Genomic DNA, 12,423 nt, shown 5'->3' on the forward strand with positions numbered 1-12,423 from the left:
TGTTGGCAATATAAATATGGAAAGTACATCAGCAAACGAGTAGATGCAAAGTTTACACAAACATACGCTCTCAGTGTTATAATACAAAACAAAAAAGAGAAAATTGGCAGTGTCACCTGTTGCAAACTCCCCTTAGGCAATGCGTTTTTTTCTTTCTCTGGGATTTCATATGAAGCAGCTCATAAAGAAGAACTGTTTTATCTGGCTTCAACCAGGAAACTTTTGGCACAATATTCCCCTTAAGCACTTTTAAAACATGAACTGTCTAGCAGACTTTTCTCATAAAAGAATTATATAATTGTAAAGTGTGGTCTGTTTGAAGACATAGTTTGTCCCAACCCCCCACGACCCAGTCTGTTTCACCTGAGGCAGTGTTTCCAAAACAAGTTTGAGCCCCTATACAATCCATAGTTTAGACAGAAGCATGTGGGCGTTCAGGATTTATATTACACCAGCTCACTCATGAAATAATCTTTGGTTATCAAAAAAGTACCAACCATGGACAAAGTGAAATAAAAGTGACCAACAGAACAGATAGAGGAAGCAATGTATCTGAATTTGCTAGTGGAGATAAAAAAACAAAACGGATCTGAATAGCAGATAGATTGAGTTAATGGTGAAACATAAAGTCTTACAAACAGAAAACGGTTGATTATCATCGTATAAAAGGACAATATCAACATTGTGGCCACTCCTCTCAGGCACAAACTGTCCTTTTGTTCATTACTTTCCCATGGATTCCATTTTGAGTGAAGGCTGGACTTGGATACTTTATTCACAATTCAGACCAACAGAAGGAGCTGCATAAATAAGGAGTCACGATGTTACTCACATCAGTATTGCTAAGGAACTAAAAGGCTGCAGCTGCCTCAAACTGAAGAACTTGCTCTGCAAAAGGCAGTGCTTTTTAGGACATGCATCTGGGCAACAGGTCTTTCAAGATCGGCTTTTCATTTAATTGCCTCTACTGGAGATTAGTTATGCTTTGATACAGTTGTGCCGTTACATGTCTGCGTCCTGTATGCAGCCGGATGTGCGCCTCAGGACTCCTGCCACCTGGAACCCATAAATCTTAACAATCACTTAAGGCATATCTCTAGTGAACAATGCAGAATTTGATGTTTGGACTCTAAAGAGCAGTGGCGAGCCGTCAGGGCCCTCTAGGTCCTCTGTGAGGGCCTAAGATATTCCAAAAAATAATATTTGAAAACATTAAAAAAAAAACATTTTTTTTAAAATATTTTTTTAATATGTTTTTGTTGTTAAATTTTTCATTAGTTTTACCAAAATAACTTGATTTAATTGTATTTAAAATAATATTTCATAAATAAATAAATCCTTCGAATCTGCCTGTTCAGTTTCTGTTGGAATGTGAAGGGTTAAATGCCGTCTCTGCAAATTATGTGAAGACGGGAGAGCTTGTTGGTCCCTCTCTACATTCACAGAGGGCCAGCTACAGTAACTCAACGAGAGAGTAATGTCAAATGACAGTACAATTGACCAATCATATCTTCCCTCTAAATGGGCGGGCTTTATTTTCGCAGACTTTATGACAAGTTCCGCCCGCTGTGAGGTTTATACAAGTGGTGCAGTGACGCGTCCTAAAACCCGGAAGTAAGCTGCGCTCGGGTTCCCTCGACAGAAAAGCAATGAGATTTCTCCATAGGATTTTGGAAAATAGCTTGAAATAAGGTCTGTGGAAAACGAACCTGTTAGATAAATGCACGCTTTGTTCAGCCGGATAATATCCACATGTCTACACTCTTAAAGGAATGGTATGCTCATGACACTCATTTAAAAAAAATTATCATCCGATAAAACAGACCAGTCTCTGCCAGTCTCTCTCTTTTTTTTTTTTAATCCGATGACATTATCAGTGATTTTAAACTGATTATATACCGAAATAACATCAACACTGTGGGCGCCGCCATTTCCCGGACGTGACGTAATCCATGCGTTTGGTTTTCGAAGACACGTTGATCTCCATGTTATTTACTGTAGTTTCTCTCTTCAAATATGCCTCACTGTATCGCGAAATATTGCCATAATTCGGATAGGAACAATCCACGGAATGCTCGGTTCCATCTGTTGCCAAAAGGTAAGCATAAGAAGTACATTCAGAGGCAGTGGCTAACGAAATGTGGCCGGCCCGAACCGAGAGATTTACAGGCTCATGTATGCAGCGAACATTTCACATTTCCGGACGACTACTCTGAGAGTATGATCAAACATAACATGGGATTTAAAGAACAACCATTACTCAATGGAGATGCAGTACCATCGGTCTTTCTGGTGTCATCACCGACCAGGACACCAGTTCGGCCAGTAGAGAAATCGCCCTCTGCAAGTGTGAAGCGACGGAGGAGCAGAAGTAGTGCTCGGAGTAAGAATAAGGTACACTGTAAGCCCCGATAAGTTGAATCTACTTAAAAAAATAGAGGAAAGTGGTTGCCTTTAAAAATTTAAGTAAAGCATTATGAAAACTTGAGTAAATTAAACTTAAATTAATCAAGGACTTTAATTGTTATTTGAAGTACAATGCACTTCATGTCAAGTTGATTTTACTTACATTTTTAAGTCAACCACTTTCTATTTTTTTAAGTAACGCATTAAGAAAACTTGAGTGAATTTAACTTAAGTTATTCAAGGACTGGAATTGTTATTTGAAGTACAATGCACTTCATGTGAAGTTGATTTTACTTACAATATTGTGTAATATCAATTGCTTTGCCCAATTATATAACTTAGAATTTTTAGTTGAAAGTGGTTACATTACGTATTTATATTTTTATTCCGTCAACTACAAAAAAGAAAAAGACACAAGTTTTACCTTTTATTAAAACTTGGATACAATGAAATTGAGCATCCTATAAAAACTGTAGCAAAAATATTGTACCATACATTTTCACATTAAACCATAGCAATCTCTCTCTATATATATATATATAAACAGATATATATCGCTCTGAAAAAATTAAGAGACCTCTTTAAAATGATAACTTTCTCTCGTTTTACTGTTTGTAAAAACTGGATTAACATTTGTGTTTTATTCTATAAATTAATGACTGACAACATTTATCCCAAACTCCAAATATTCTTATTTAGAGCATTTATTTACAAAAAATACCAAATGTTCAAAGAAACCAAAAAAGATGGAGTGTTTTCAGACCTCGAATAGTGCAAAGAAAACAATTTAAAATTCATTTTTCAACAACACAATACTATTGTTTTAACATGGGAAGAGATCAGGAATCAATAATTGGTGGAATAACCCAGATTTTCAATCACAGCTTTCATGCGCCTTGGCTGCTCTGCAACATCTTTCACATTGCTGTTGGGTCACTTATTAAGCCACTCCTGGCACAAACAAATCAAGCAGCTTGGCTTTGTGTGCCAGGAGAGACATAAAGTCTTTCAGCAACAATGTGACAGACTGGTGGCGAGCAACCAAGACGCATTGAAAGCGGTTATTGAAACATCTGGGTTATTCCATCAAATATTGATTCCTGAGCTCTTCCCAAATTAAAACATTAGTATTGTGTCGTTTAATAATGAAGAACTTGTTTTCTTTGCATTATTTGAGGTTTGAAAACACAGAATTTTCTCTGTTATTCTGACCAGAAAAGTATTTTCTGCAAATAAATGCTCTAAATGACTTCTTTGTTTGGAGTTTGGGAGAGATGTTGTCAGTAGTTTATAGAATAAAACACAAATGGAAATGCCAACAAAAGGTCAAACAGTGCAAACATGCAACAACAAAATGCAATATTGAAGTAGCCAACTTTTCAGAACCCCGTAAGCTGATTTTTGGGTGCCAGCTCAACCTTACCAAGCTTCAACATCACCTGCTGAACAAAGTGGAAAGTGTTTTTCATGCACTTTGGGTACTCCAATTGCAGGGCATAAATGAGTCCGAACAGGACACAGAAGGCCTGAGGCAGGTTAGCCGGTCCATCCATCACCACATTCCCCTCCAAGACGATTGCCACACTGGATGGGTTGAGCTGCAGATTTTCTCCGACACAGAGGATTCCCAGTGGAGTTTGACTGTACACCTCCTTATCAGCCGCATCCTAACAGAGAAATAAAGAGATTGACATATAATTCTACATCGTCCACCAAAAAGTAGCTTCCACTGTTTATAATGAAAAGCATCATACAACATAAAAACCAAAAGTAATAAATAAAAGGACAATCTGGGCCTTAAATTGGCCTTACGTGGAACTGTACATTTCAAGTACTAGTTGCAAATTGTGCACCAAATATGGTTTTGTATGTAGCTTGGCTGCCATGAATTTGTGAACATTTGATGCAGACAATCTTCATTATTTACCTACAACACATTAGGTGTTAGGCTCATTTATTATGAAGGACACACACAGACACTCCCTTGATCTTTACCCTTTGTAGTGTGTGCACAAAACTATTCCAGAACATTATAAAACGCCGGAGGAAGGACTAAACAGACACATAACCTCACATTACAGTGTATAGTGCAGAACTAAAATTATCTACCAGCAAAATGGCCAAAATATATGTATTTTTTGGATTTACTGTATTTTATGAACAGTGACTGTTAATTGTTTGGATTTGCTTTGTGTTTATATCTGTTCCGTCATTTATATGGATGTTTCATCATCTATATATATTTCGAAGCCAAATCCATTTGGATGTGTGATTCTTGTGTTTCAATTGCTATAATTTCCTCGAAGGCTTTGATTAACATAAGACAAAGATTACAAAAAATAACATTAATGAAAAAATGTATGTATGTAGTGTATTTTTTCTTACATAAATTACATTTGTATGGACACTTACATTGTTAAATGTTATATAGCAAAGAGTATTTAAAAAACCGAATCATATTTCATTTATATTGTTGGTGAATTAGTTAGACAATATATATATATATATATATATATATATATATAAAGAATTGTGTAAATTACATTTAGTTCCGTATTTTATTTAAACCCTGAATAATGTCCCGGGTCAGTTTGACCCGAACATTACCAAAGGGTTCAAAATGTGAACATAACACAAGGGTTAAAGTAACTTACGGTGCAGGTCTTGAAGAAGGCAGAAGGCTCATCTCATCCCCCAAGATGATTGGCAGTCCCCGAACACAAAGGCATCTGATGTCTGTTGGCTCAGTGGTCTGGAATATAGTGGAGATAACAAAGAATGGTCATACATTCTACAAACTCTACACAATGACTGTATTTCAAATATAGTTGAAAGTAAAGGAGAGGACAAAAGGAAATGACATGATGGGAGAGAATAGAAAAGGGAGAGAACATAACTTCTTCTTGACCAAAGAATAGAATAGGAAACAAAACAAGAGAGCAAAGCAAAATGAACAAGGGAAAAGAGGAAACAATGACACATGAAGAGATGCAATTAAATTGACAGGACAAGAGCAGCAAATGAGAGAAAAGAAGAGATGAGAAGGAAGTCAAAGGGACAGAAGAGGAACAAGGAGAGAGGAAAGAGATTGGGTAGATAGATGTTAAGTAAACCCACTTTTGTCTGACTTAAAAGCTCAGACAGAAATTGGCCAGTTCTTCAGTTCTTCTTCTTCTTCCTAAAGAGGTCCATCAGGCTCGGAGAGAAACGGTCAAGTGCATCGAAGAAGTTGTCCTTGAGATTTTTCCCCACCACTCTGTTGAACTCGCAATAAACCTGAAACACAAAAGAGAACAAACCATGTAAAACTGTCAAATAAAATCATCCTTGGTGAAACAAATAAGTGCATTTCTTATTTAGACAGCTTTTGCGTGCTTCACCATCTGATTTTTCAAGATGCCTCTGTGCACTTCTCACAGTAATATCTTAATAAAATCAGATATGTAAGTAGGTATGAGGATATAACTACATTTTATGAACATTACATTTAGAACACAAAAGGACAAACAAACCTGGGGAGGTTTCAGCCTGGAACCGAGATGACAAAAATGCAACAAGAATTGTCAAAATCGGTTAATATATGGATGAGTGGGGGGGGAACGGTTGGACACAGGCCGTGGGGGGACACCCGAGACCGGGCTATGTCCCCGTTAGAAGGAACCGGGTGAAATAGCCAAAAAAAGAAAAATTAATAAAACCGGGGAAAATAGGGGGAAAAGTGACAAAAAGTGTCCGAAAATAGGCACTCGTGAGGCGGGCATAGTCCCCGTTACATTCCTCCATGGTTTGAGCGAAAAATGGCTACGTCAACTATTATGAGAACCAGGATGGGGGGTTCAAAAGGCCTGCCCAAGGCCGACCCAAAGTGCATGGTGAGCGGACTCATCACCTCCGTGAGAGTGGAGGTGTCCTGAGAGTGGAGCCTGCAGGCAGACCCCTCTCAGGCTGACAGGCAGGTAGGCCATACAGCTATTTTAGCCGGCCGGCTAAAATGATTGGTCGTGCTTTTTACAGCGCTACGACTTCCACAGATTTACATTTTGTATGTATTTATTGTCAAAGCATTTCATATATGCATTGCTATCGGGATGTTAAGAGCATTCCATGGAATATAACAATAAGTGTTTCTGAAATAAATTACATACCCCACCTTTAAGGGACGTTAATCAACAACATCTGATAACGTAATGTGGTGCTAATGTTAGCTAAATGGAGTCTCACCTGATGTAGTAGCACAAAGCAGCCGTCCAAGCGCCACCCTCCTCTCCCTCTGATGGAAGCCTGAGACAGCCTGTGGTGGCAGGGTTCTAGCGGCGTTCAATGTGGGGTGGTGTCCGATTCACACGACTAAAAGAAAGGTGACAAAAACAGCAACTAGGTGAAAAATAAATCTACGTCTTTCAGTGAACACGAACAAGTGAAAAAAGTACAGCACTGTCTGTTTAAAACTATCGGAACCTCGTAGCCTACTATCGCTCAGTAAAAGTTAACAAAAGCGAGGGAAACACACATTGCCTGACTGCAGTAGCGTAGAAGTGCTGCAGTTAAGTGATGTAAATCAAATGAAAACTTAATGTGGTCGCTATTAAGATCTAGATCCCTCCGCGGGCTACATGATCACACTGCGGGGATTCCCCCCCCCCCTAATGACAACCTAGCAGCATATTATACCGCTTATTACACGGCTACATACTAACAAAACAAACAAATGATTCATAATATCTATTTTAAAATGATTTAATTGACTTAAAAATGATCGTAATAATTCCGCCAAAATAAAAAGTCCGTTCCACGGCGCACCATCGAATGGAACTTTAATTCAGAAAATAAACGGCAGCATTATTCGAATTTACCTGTAACTGTCAAAGTCTGTTAACATTTTATTTTCCTCTAACAAGTACTTAAACAATGCGAGAGAAGCCCACACCGTGTTCCCGCCAGTTGATACTTCCTGTGGCTGTGTTACACCCAAAAGTACGAGAATTCAACCAAGCCCTGTTAGCTAAATCACTCACCAGATTCAGTAGATAAGGCAGCCGTGCAGCGTCCTTCCTTTGGAAGCGTAGACAGCGCGGTGAAAGGGTGCAAGTCCGGCGTTCAAAGTGGGGTTGCGTCCGACTGAGAAATTGCGAGCTGGAAACGTGGCTGCGGCACATCCAGATCCTTCTCTTTCCCATAATGCATTGCGAACATGACTAAAACTTCATAATGTGAAGTTACTTAACTTAAAATTATTGACACATTGCTTAACTAATACATGTAAGTATGATATGCTTACATTTGGTAGTCAGCAAGTAGAATAAGCTTACATTTGATAGTAATGCAATGAAACTTAAATAATGTCAGTAATTTGTAATTCATTATTTAATTAGATATGAACTCCGGGCTAACAGTGTATGTTATAGCGCATTTCCATTGCAGCGGCTCGCCCCGTTTTAACGTCCAGGCCAGGACAGTTTTTGGTGGCCTTTCCATATAGCGTAGTACCGGCTAGTGTGTATTTTACCCCAGTTTTTTCCGGCCCCATAAAATCGTGATTCTATGGCCAGGGACAACGAAGCTGAGTATGCTAAACTAGAGAGGGAATCGCTAGCAAGGGTGGTACTACATGCATACATATAGTATCTTATATCATCTTCCCATTATACACACATGCATTTCCAAACATTTGGACTACCTATGTTGCAAATGTATTAGCTTTTCAATTTACAACCGGCATCTATTGCACATCTGTACGTCCTGGGAGAGGGATCCCTCCTCTGTTGCTCTCCCTGAGGTTTCTCCCATGTTCCCTTTAAACTGTGGGTTTTCTTCGGAAGTTTTTCCTTGTACGATGTGAGGGTCTTAGGACAGAGGGTGTCGTATTGTCATACTGATATGTATGGCTGAATTCCCCCATCCAATCTCTTCACATTGGTCAAAACTTGTTCCTCTGCTGACGAGTCCGAACTGAAATACTCCACCATATTTCCGTGTGTTGACAAAGTGAACGCATGGATGACGTCACGACCATCACGTGACTACTGAAAATGGCAAACATGGCGGCGGCCAGACGGAATATACAGGTCTTGATAAAAAGAGCTATAAAATCATTATTTACCGGGGAATATCGCTGATTTCTTCAGGGTATGGTTTACACATAACGTTTCACTAAATACTGAAGTTTTGATTAATTATCTAATGAGTGGACCATTCCTTTAAAAATGCTGGGTTATTTCTATAAACACATTGCTGGGTTGATTTGGCTGGGTCATAATTATGGGTTATTTGGGTACTGTAAACACACTGGTGGGTTGTTCATGCTGGGTCAAAGGGGTTATTAGGGCTTCAATTGCAGTTGAACACCTGCCTGGGTTACTTTTAACCCAGAGGTTGCTTTATTCATTTTCCCACTTCTGAATCATTCTGGAACCATCTTTTTGTCATTTCTCACAAGACAAGGTATGTAACCTATATTTTATCACTATATTTTACCTATATTTATATAATTATACAATTCTGTAACTTATTGAATCACTAGTAAGTGATTTTGAAAAACCACTACAACCACAACAGTGATTTTTCAAAACCACTAATCAGCCAGTGATTTCACAGAATCACCAGTGTTCTTGCACACTGTAAGACCGAACATTACAAGCTTCTGAAAGCAAATTGATTGTTTTAACTCAAACATTTAAAAAAGTTAATTCACCGCTAATTTTCTGATGACTATGAACTGATTTATTATTGTGTACAGTGTTCAACCACTTTGGGACATATTGGTAATAGTACTCAAACATTTTTAATGAATCTGTCTGACGCTGGTCTGACGTCATCACGTATGTGCTCCGCCCCCGACGTGCCGAGACGTAGATCCTTCACCACATGCTTCACCAGAGTCCGCCCCATTAACTCTTCGCCTCTGTTGAAGTAGCTTAAACTTTTAAGAATACTTTGCCCACCGTGCTCTCACTGCCGGAATCGTGATCCTTGTTAGGCCGCACTACTCTGGTGAGTTACGTCTTGCCTTTGCACAGTATTTAAATGATGTGTTATTCATTTCTGCATATAATGCACTTTGTGTCGCATGGTGTGTTAGTTTCACACAATCATGAGGGATTTCTTTCCTGCAGCACCGGTGTTCAATACAAAATAATTTCTAGTGTTCCCCATATTTTTTTGTATGTGTAGTAGGGAGAGATTATACTGTAAATACATATTCAGTTGCCAGTTTATTAGGTACAACTAGCTAATAGTAACAGTCTAATACAGTGATAAAATGAATCCTACCCTTATGAAGGTTATAAATGTTTTTTTGTTGAAAGCATTTATGTCAACTGATTGCTTATTTTGGAGGCTGACGTTTCTGGTGCTGTAACATTATGTTGTGCAATGCTAATAGGCGTTTCCTTAAACCCACGTTATGCACCAAACATACGGTTATTTGATGTGATGTGTCGCTGATGTATTTTTCAGAAAACACATTTCTGAGAGAGGCAATTTGGGTAACGTTTATCTGTTCTTGTCATCAGGTGGAGCAGCCTGATGATCCAGACACAGAGGACATCGCGGTCCCACTTCTCATGATCGGTGCAAGGTCAACAGACACCACGCTCTTCTGCCCAGAGAGGATCGCTGTTGTCATTGAGGGTAACGGAGTTATCCAACTCCCCACACTGGCTGCCGCATTCATCCTGCTTTTTGCCCTGACCTTTGCCCTGCATCTGAGCTACCCAAAAGACTTGGTCAACACTTTCGACTTCACCCAGAAAGTGTTGATGGGCCTGGATGAGGGGAACTTGAAGCCCAGGGTGTTGAGCCTGAAAAAGCTTTAGGCAGTTTAATCCTCCCAACAAAGTTGCACTTTAACAATCACACACACACACACACACACACACACACACACACACACACACACACACACACACACACACACACACACACACACACACACACACACACACACACACACACACACACACACACACACACACACACACACACACACACACACACACACACACACACACACACACACACACACACACACACACACACACACACACACACACACACACACACACACACACACACACACACACACACACACACACACACACAAACTGTTCTCCCCTGTTTACATCCTGCTGCTTTACATCTGTGTTCTGTTGTGTTCATTGACAGATTTGTTACGGTTCAGCTTCAAGTTGAAGGACTGTTCGTAGATGTTGTTTTATACTTTTATATGTATTGGGTCTTTATGGTCCATGTGTTAAATTAATACGCAGAACTGTTCCTGAAAATTGTGTTCACTCATAAGTGATGGTTAAAATACACACAGATATTTCTCAAGTCCCTAGCACTGTTTTTAAGGTGTTTTTTTAATTTATTTAAGAGTTAAATATATTGAATTTGTATTGTGCTAAAGTGCAGTGTTCTTTTGTAGTGGAAATGGAATGTTGGCGATTTGCCAAAACTGTTCAAATTATCAATAAATGCATTTTTATATATATACGGTGTGTTTGGAGATAATTCATTATACATTATTATTATATTCTATTTAGCCCAACAATATAGTTAATTTCAATCACTAGCTTGGGTCAAATAAACAACCCAATGTATGGTTTATATTAATTTAACCCAGTGATGTAGTTAATTTCAATCACTAGCTTGGGTCAAATGAACAACCCAATGTATGGTTTATATTTATTTAACCCAGTGATGTAGTTAATTTCAATCACTAGCTTGGGTCAAATGAACAACCCAATGTATGGTTTATATTTATTTAACCCAGTGATGTAGTTAATTTCAATCACTAGCTTGGGTCAAATAAACAACCCCGCACATGGGTTAAAATGATCCAGCCCACCGTATGGGTTAAGACAACCCAGCGCGTGTTCTGTCCTATAGTGACTCAGCAGCTGGGTTATGATTGGGTTATTTTTTAACCCAGTAGTTTTAAGAGTGTACCCTACTTTTATTATTTTGTAATCATAAATCTAATCGATCGATTTATGATCGATAAATCGATAGATTTATAATTAGCATAAGTTTCTTCATGATGGCTCACTTCAGTGATAGTGATGACGTCGTTGCGAAATTATTAACCGAGTCATTTTCAAGATTGAGTTACAATGATAAACTGGAGTGACAAAGGATCAGCTGAATGACCCGCAAGTGCTTCATCCAAAAGGACAGGAGGATGGACTTTGTGTTTAAAGGTGACATGTCATGCTTTTCCGGTTATTGCCCGTCCCCTTGTGTGTTATGAAGGTTTTTATGCATGTAAACGGTCTGCAGAGTCAAAACCCTCAAAGTACACCCTGTAGGGAGTAAAACTCTAAAACAGAAAATACCTCCCCAAAACGCCTCGTTGGAGATACGTCACTGTCCATTTGATTCTTCCGGGTACATCATGATGTCATGTGGTCCCCGGAACGAAATGGACCAATCCGTGGAGCCGTTACGTTAAGCCCCCGCTGATTGGTCCAAATGGACCAATCCACGGACTTCCTCACACACTCAGTGCATGCAGCTCTGCTGATTTCTCCTCCCTGGCTGCAGGCTGATAACAGACAGTTGGGATCGCGGCGAAATTCTCTCGGCAGACCCATTCTCACAGCGTTTATCAACCTTTTTCTTACTCAATATCAAGCCACACTTATTGTTTTTACTTCGGCTGTGACTTTGTGTGTGCTCAGGGTGAGTTTGGCTGTGTTTCGCTGTGTATCGCTAAACTTTGTTTACTTCTGTAATTTCATAGTGAAATTACTTTGTTACACTTGCGCTTCTATTGACTAGCGCTCGAAAATATTGTCTGTCTTAGACTAAGGGGCGGGACATCTCTAAGCAATTGACCAATCACAATAAAGCCGGCCAGCTAACCAATCAGAGCAGACTGAGCTCTGGTTTCAGACAGAGGGTGAAAAGAGGTGCTGCAGCACCGGCAGTATGAGAAAAAGAAAGACCTCTTTGAACTTTAAAGCAGTAGAAGCACAATAAACAAAAATGATCCTGAGAATGAGCATTATACGTCCT

At 39.2% G+C, this 12,423-nt stretch overlaps 1 long non-coding RNA gene across 1 annotated transcript; it reads right to left on the minus strand.

The window, feature by feature from the left end:
• Positions 1-2,820: 2,820 nt before the first annotated feature.
• LOC117448394 (uncharacterized) lies at positions 2,821-7,776 on the minus strand. Its single transcript, XR_004552329.2, has 5 exons — positions 7,422-7,776; positions 6,628-6,753; positions 5,524-5,682; positions 5,061-5,158; positions 2,821-4,073 (listed from the first exon to the last, which is right to left on the minus strand). It is a non-coding gene; the product is annotated as an uncharacterized lncRNA (long non-coding RNA).
• Between the last annotated feature and the right edge of the window lie 4,647 nt (positions 7,777-12,423).

The sequence above is a fragment of the Pseudochaenichthys georgianus genome, chromosome 6 (assembly GCF_902827115.2).
Source record: "Pseudochaenichthys georgianus chromosome 6, fPseGeo1.2, whole genome shotgun sequence".
NCBI classification, from domain to species: domain Eukaryota; kingdom Metazoa; phylum Chordata; class Actinopteri; order Perciformes; family Channichthyidae; genus Pseudochaenichthys; species Pseudochaenichthys georgianus.